Source organism: Neofelis nebulosa, chromosome 2 (assembly GCF_028018385.1).
Source record: "Neofelis nebulosa isolate mNeoNeb1 chromosome 2, mNeoNeb1.pri, whole genome shotgun sequence".
In the NCBI taxonomy this organism is placed as follows: Eukaryota; Metazoa; Chordata; class Mammalia; order Carnivora; family Felidae; genus Neofelis; species Neofelis nebulosa.
In genome coordinates this window covers 209,940,736-209,946,800 of record NC_080783.1, presented here as the reverse complement: position 1 = coordinate 209,946,800, position 6,065 = coordinate 209,940,736, and positions in this window count along the sequence as shown.

Below are 6,065 nucleotides of genomic sequence, written 5' to 3'. Positions count from 1 at the left end.
CCGCGCCCGGGGGACTGCCGGCCCACCCGAGCCTGCGCCGGGCGCCACGCGGCCACCCTTCACCCGCTCGGGTCCTGCGCCTTTCGCAGGCCGCGCCGCGGGCCCCGGGCCCTGTCCGCGGCTCGTCCTCTGCGCGCCAGAGGTTTCCTTGGGGTTTAGGAACATGTTAGATTGTTTTTCCCCGAGCACGTCTAGACGGGTCACCTGAGGACACTCGCTGGAAAATAGTTACTTTGCTCACGCATCAGCCAACAAGGGACGTGCCCTAATTGAGTGATTGGAATGAAGGATGAATACAATTTGAATAATCTCTTGTGCAGAGAGAAGCTGCGCTTTGGCTGCCTACGGATGCGTCCCCAGTATGTAGCAAGCTGCCGTTACCAGGTAGGGTTACGTGAAGACTTGCCCTGTGAGTGAATTAGCCAGTGATTGGTATGCAGGCCAAGGACGCTAGTGTTCATGGAAATTTTTCATAAATATTTGCTAAGTCCCCGGGACACGTAAGGCACACGGTGCTAGGTGCTGGGGATATAAAGCTAGAAGACAAGAGTCCTGTCCTAGCGAAACACGGTGTCTAACGGGACACATAGACCATTAAACAAGGAATCATATGTGTGATAAGTGATGGCGTTTAGGACACGCTACCCCGAAACATGGTACCTCGGTGTGTTGAATATTGTCAGCTAAAGGAGTTTTAAGAAAACCTGCAGAAGCCAGAAAGTCACTGAGAACCCCCACCTACCCCCCACCAACCCCCTCCCTCCCAAACCCCTCTTGCCTAAAACAGGTCAGAAAGCCCTCAGGTGAGAAGTGCCCTCCACATCCCAGAAGGAAAGGAACAGCCTCTCTGAAGACAAAAGAACGCCAGGGAGAGTCCCAATAAGTGACCTTTGCTTAGTGTCCCCAGTCACCTACACGTGCGTCATACTCTTTGACCTACGCTGGTCCTCCAACACTGTCCACTCGCCATCAAACATGACGGGAAATGCACGGGTCTGTTTCTCTCGGTCTTCATATCCTCATGAAGGCTCTCGTGTCACATAAAACGTAAACTCACGGGGTACCCGACTGGCTCAGTCGGTAGAGCGTGCGACTCTTCATCTTGGGATGGTGGGTTCGAGCCCCACATTAGGTGCAGAGATGACTTCAATAAACTCAAAGCAAAAATAAACTCGTATGCTTGTCTCCCGTGAAGCTGCCTTTGTCGGCATGATTTTCGGACCCAGCCTAGAACCCTAAAGAAGGTCGAGGAAAGCTCTCTCCTCTCCAACGTAAGCATTGCAGAGTAACACCCGTGTGGGAACTTTATGGCAAGGAAATTCATCCTCTTCTGAGTTCAGGGAAAGCCTCCTTTAGAAGGTTAAGCCGAGTGACTTTGAGGGTGGGTAAGATTCGCCAGACGAACAGTGATGCGAAGACCAGGGCACGAGGAGGAACAGTATAGACAAAAGTCCGGGGACCTTGAGAGACCATGTGGAGGGACAGTGGGGCTGGACGAGAAAAGCAGTGTAGCCAGAGCGGAGGAAGTAGGCAAGAGCTAGATTTTGTAGCACCTGGTGAGCCATACTAAGGGTTGATTTTTGGGGTGATGTCCTAGTCTCCCCTCCTATGATATGATCTGAATAGCACAGGGTCTCCTACCGAAGATTTTCAACTGCTTCCTTTTGTCTTAGGCAGAGACTGTTACCGGGAAGTTTCATCTTTAGACCACTTCCCAAAGACGGGTAAGAGTTCTAGGATTTTTGCAATTAATTCATTCTTTAATCCTCAGAGCAAGAAGCAGGATTCAGGAGGCAACAAATGTCTAAAGCAAAGCAGAGAAACCAAGGGGCCCAAATCTAAGGTGTTTGATCCGTCAAAAGTCTCCATGTCCGGGGAGCCAGGAGCGCTTTTGTGAAACGACTTTAGGAATGAGAAACCAACTGGTACTTTCCAGAGATTTTTCAGATAGGTCAAGACAGGGAACACAAACACCCTTTGAAAGCCTCTTCTTAATAGACCCGCATTAAGAAAAGATTTCGGAGATTCCACCTCGATGCTTTCATATAAAACAGGAGTAGAACGAACCAGAAAAGCATTTTGCCTAAATATGCCATCAAGTCCCCTTCAGGAAATGGCGTGCTGATGCTTGCCAGGCCTCCGTGGTCGGTTGGGTGTTTATTCTCCAAGCACCCTGTGTGGCCAATTAGGAGAAATACTCATAGTACTTTTAGATTTCAGCCCGCGAGCCTTTTTCTTTTTTTCTTTTTTTTTTCTCCTTCCCCATTATAAAGCTTTTTGCCAGCGCAGAAGACAGAGGCGTCAGAAAACACTGATGCAACCAGACGCTGAGATCGGGTTGCGTCATGTGATCCTAGGTGTGGTGTGGGTGAAACTGGTTTTTCTTGAGGTCGCGCTGCGCTAGAAAAGCACTTTGGGGATGACACCCGAGAACTGGCCCGACTCGTCGGATGGCAAAAGTCATTTCTGCACGCACATGCCTCGGTTCCACACCACTCTCCTGGGGAAAGCCGGGAAAGCTGGCTTTCCGGGCTGGACCCACCGCTTATGTAATGATTGTGACCCAGGGAGGTGCACCCGCCAGGCAAGCTGGAAGTGACACTTCCTCCTCCCAGATGTGCTCTGCATCGTATCTCACTTTAATGGAGCCGGTGCTCTGGGGACAGGCCGGTTTGGTGCAAAACTCGAAGAGGAGGAACGAAGAAGGTTCTCCAGGCACTTCCTAGGTGGCCGGCACCGGGTTACAAGCAGGACAGCAAGGAGCTGTGGAGGCGTGGGTTCCGACTGCCAGCCTGCCATCGCGGGGCCCCACAGCAGGCTGTTTGGCCCCTTCTGGTGTTCGATAAAGGCGTATGTCAAGTTAGATTGGGCTGTGCTGGGGGCGCCTGGGTGGCTCAGTCGGTTAAGTGTCTGACTTCAGCTCGGGTCATGATCTCACGGTTCGTGAGTTCGAGCCCCGTATCGGGCTCTGTGCTGACAGATTCCGTGTCTCCCTCTCTCTCTGCCCCACCCCGCCGCTAGAGCTCTCTCACTCTCTCAAAAATAAACATTAAAAAAAAAAAAAAAAAAAGATTTGGCTGCGCTGAAAGTCCCTCCCAGAAATGGAATGCTATTCAACTTGACCCCGGAAAGCTACAATGCCAGTGTCTACAAAAAATGACCACTGATCATGAGAAAGATGCTAGTGACCAATGGGAAATTGGTCCCGATGGGCTGTGTTTGTACAGTTGGGTTAGGGGAGGATGACATCATTTGGATATTCACCATCCAACATGGTAGCCATTGGCTACACACGGGCTACTGAGCCCTGGAAATGTGGCTAATGCAAATTAAGCCGTGCTGTAGGCGAACCGACGCGCTGAAATGATAATCTTTTTGGCATCAGGTTAATGGAGTATTAAAATGAACATCACCTGTTCCGTTTTACTCTTTCCGAAGTGGCGACCACAAAATTTAAAATTGCTTCGTTAAAATGCTGTGTGGTTCACGCTTTATTTCTATTGGACGACACTACCTTTGAAAGCACAGCTGGAAAACCAGTAACTTGCTCTGGACCCAACACTCCCCCGAGTTTTCCCGTCTGTTAAATGGCAAGCTGGAGCTTGCACTAAACTTCTTTTAGGGTTACTTGTGGAGGAAGATCCCCTGGTCCTGAGAACAGTAGGTGATGGGGATCCTTGTCCTAGTGTTTGGAAAGGTGTTTTCCCGGAGAGGAAACTCCTCCAGCTTTGTTGAATCCAAAGGATCTTTAAATATTATCATTGGACTTTTAAGCCGCCCTGTCTGCAGGGCCCTCCCAGGCCTGTGGTTTTATTCACCTTTGTTTTTCCAGCAAGCACCCAGGGCAGGCTGACAGGAGCATGCTTTCAGTGTAGCTTTGTTGACCTATATGCTTCCCAGAGGAGGAAGGGAAATCCAGAGAAGCTCTGAAACCACCTGAGGCCACAGAATCGGCCACACAGTGGCCAGTAAGTAAGCCAGTTCAGGAAACCCTTGGCGTGGTCCCCGGACCAGCCGCAGCTGCATCATTTTGGTGTGTGTTAGAAACACAGAATTTCAGGGGCGCCTGGGTGGCTCAGTCGGTTAAGTGTCTGACTTTGGCTCAGGTCATGATTTCATGGTGCGTGAGATCGAGCCCCGCGTCAGGCTCTGCGCTGACAGCGTGAGCCTGCTTGGGATTCTTTGTCTCCCTCTCTCCCTCTCTCCCCGTCCCTCCCGCTCGTTCGCTTATACAAGCACTCCCTCTCTCTCTTGAAATAAATAAACATGGGGCGCCTGGGTGGCTCAGTCAGTTAAGTGTCCGACTTTGGTTTAGGTCATGATCTCCGGGTTCGTGGGTTCGAGCCCCGTGTCAGGCTCTGTGCTGACAGCTCGGAGCCTGGTGCCTGCTTGGGATTCTGTGTCCCCCTCGCTCTCTGCCCCTCCCCTGCTGACGCTCGGTCTCTCTCTCTCTCTCTCTCTCTCTCTCTCTCAAAAATAAATAAACATAAAAAAAAAAAGAAGCAGAATTTCAGGCTGGGCCCCAGATCTGTTGAATCTGAATCTGCATTTTTATCAAGGTCCCACAGATGATTTCTACGTATCTCAAAGTGTGGAAAGTCATACCCCATTTCTCAAGGGAAGCCTTACTCTCTATGCCCTGTGGGACTTTGTCTCTGCCTAAGTCCAGGGAGAGAAGCTCTAAGATGCTGGATGCCCAGCCTCACGTGCTGGATGGTGAAGACCAAGATTTAAGGAGATTCAACAAATACTTACCGAACCTCTGCTTTGCCACGTCCCTGGAGCCGATGCCCCTGCTTCTCTTCCTGAGGGTTTGAGGGGCTTACGTTTGTAGCCCCATCACCTGCACCTCAAGAACAAGCAGCCCCTCGCATGCACCCCCATGTTGATAGCAGCACTATCGACAATAGCCAAAGTATGGAAAGAGCCCGAATGTCCATCGATGGATGAATGGATAAAGACGATGTGGGATATACATACAATGGAGTATTACTCGGCAATCAAAAAGAATGAAATCTTGCCATTTGCAACTACGTGGATGGAACTGGAGGGTATTATGCTACGTGAAATTAGAGAAAGACAAACATCACATGACTTCACTCATTTGAGGACTTTAAGACACAGAACAGATGAACATAAGGGAAGGGAAGCAAAAATAATATAAAAACAGGGAGGGGGACAAAACAGAAGAGACTCTCAAATATAGAGAACAAACAGAGGGTTGCTGGAGGGGTTGTGGGAGGGGGGATGGGCTAAACGGGCAGGGGGCATTAAGGAAGACACTTGTTGGGATGGGCACTGGGTGTTATACAGAGGGGATGAATCACTGGAATCTAGTCCTGAAATCGTTGTTGCACTATATGCTAACTGACTTGGATGTAAATTAAAAAATAAATTAACAAAACAAAACAAAACAAGCAGCCCCTTCACAATTTCCCCCCTACTGGTCCCACGGTTCCTACTTTTTAAATAAAAAAACCCCTTTTTAAAAAAATGTTTATTTATTTTAGAGAAAGAGAGAGACAGAGCATGAGCATGGGAGGAGCAGAGAGAGGAGGAGACACAGAATCGGAAGCAGGCTCCAGGCTCCGAGGCATCAGCACAGAGCCCGACGCGGGGCTCGAACCCACGAACCGTGAGATCATGACCTGAGCCGAAATTCAGTTGCTTAACCGGCTGAGCCCCCCAGGCGCCCCTCAGGCCCCACAAAGGTAAAATGGAGGCGGGGACAGCCACCCTGCAGAAGGGGACAGGCTGTGGCCCAGCAGGCAGCACGCTCCCTGGCATGCGGAACGTGTGCGGTGGGGTCCATGCTGTCCCCCTCTGCGCTGCCCTCTCCAGGGCGTGGGCCCAAATGTCCACGCAACAGGGGCCACTGAGCCCGGCAGAGCCCTCCTGGTCGTGCCTCAGTTTCCCTGTCGTGCGATCGCGAGAACACCGCAACTCAGTGCCTATTAGCGAGTGGACGACGGCTTTAGTGTTTCCTGCTCACGAGGGTTGAACATGGGACATAACAACGGGATGATAAAATATAAGGAATAATGATACGCTCTTTGCCTAACTCT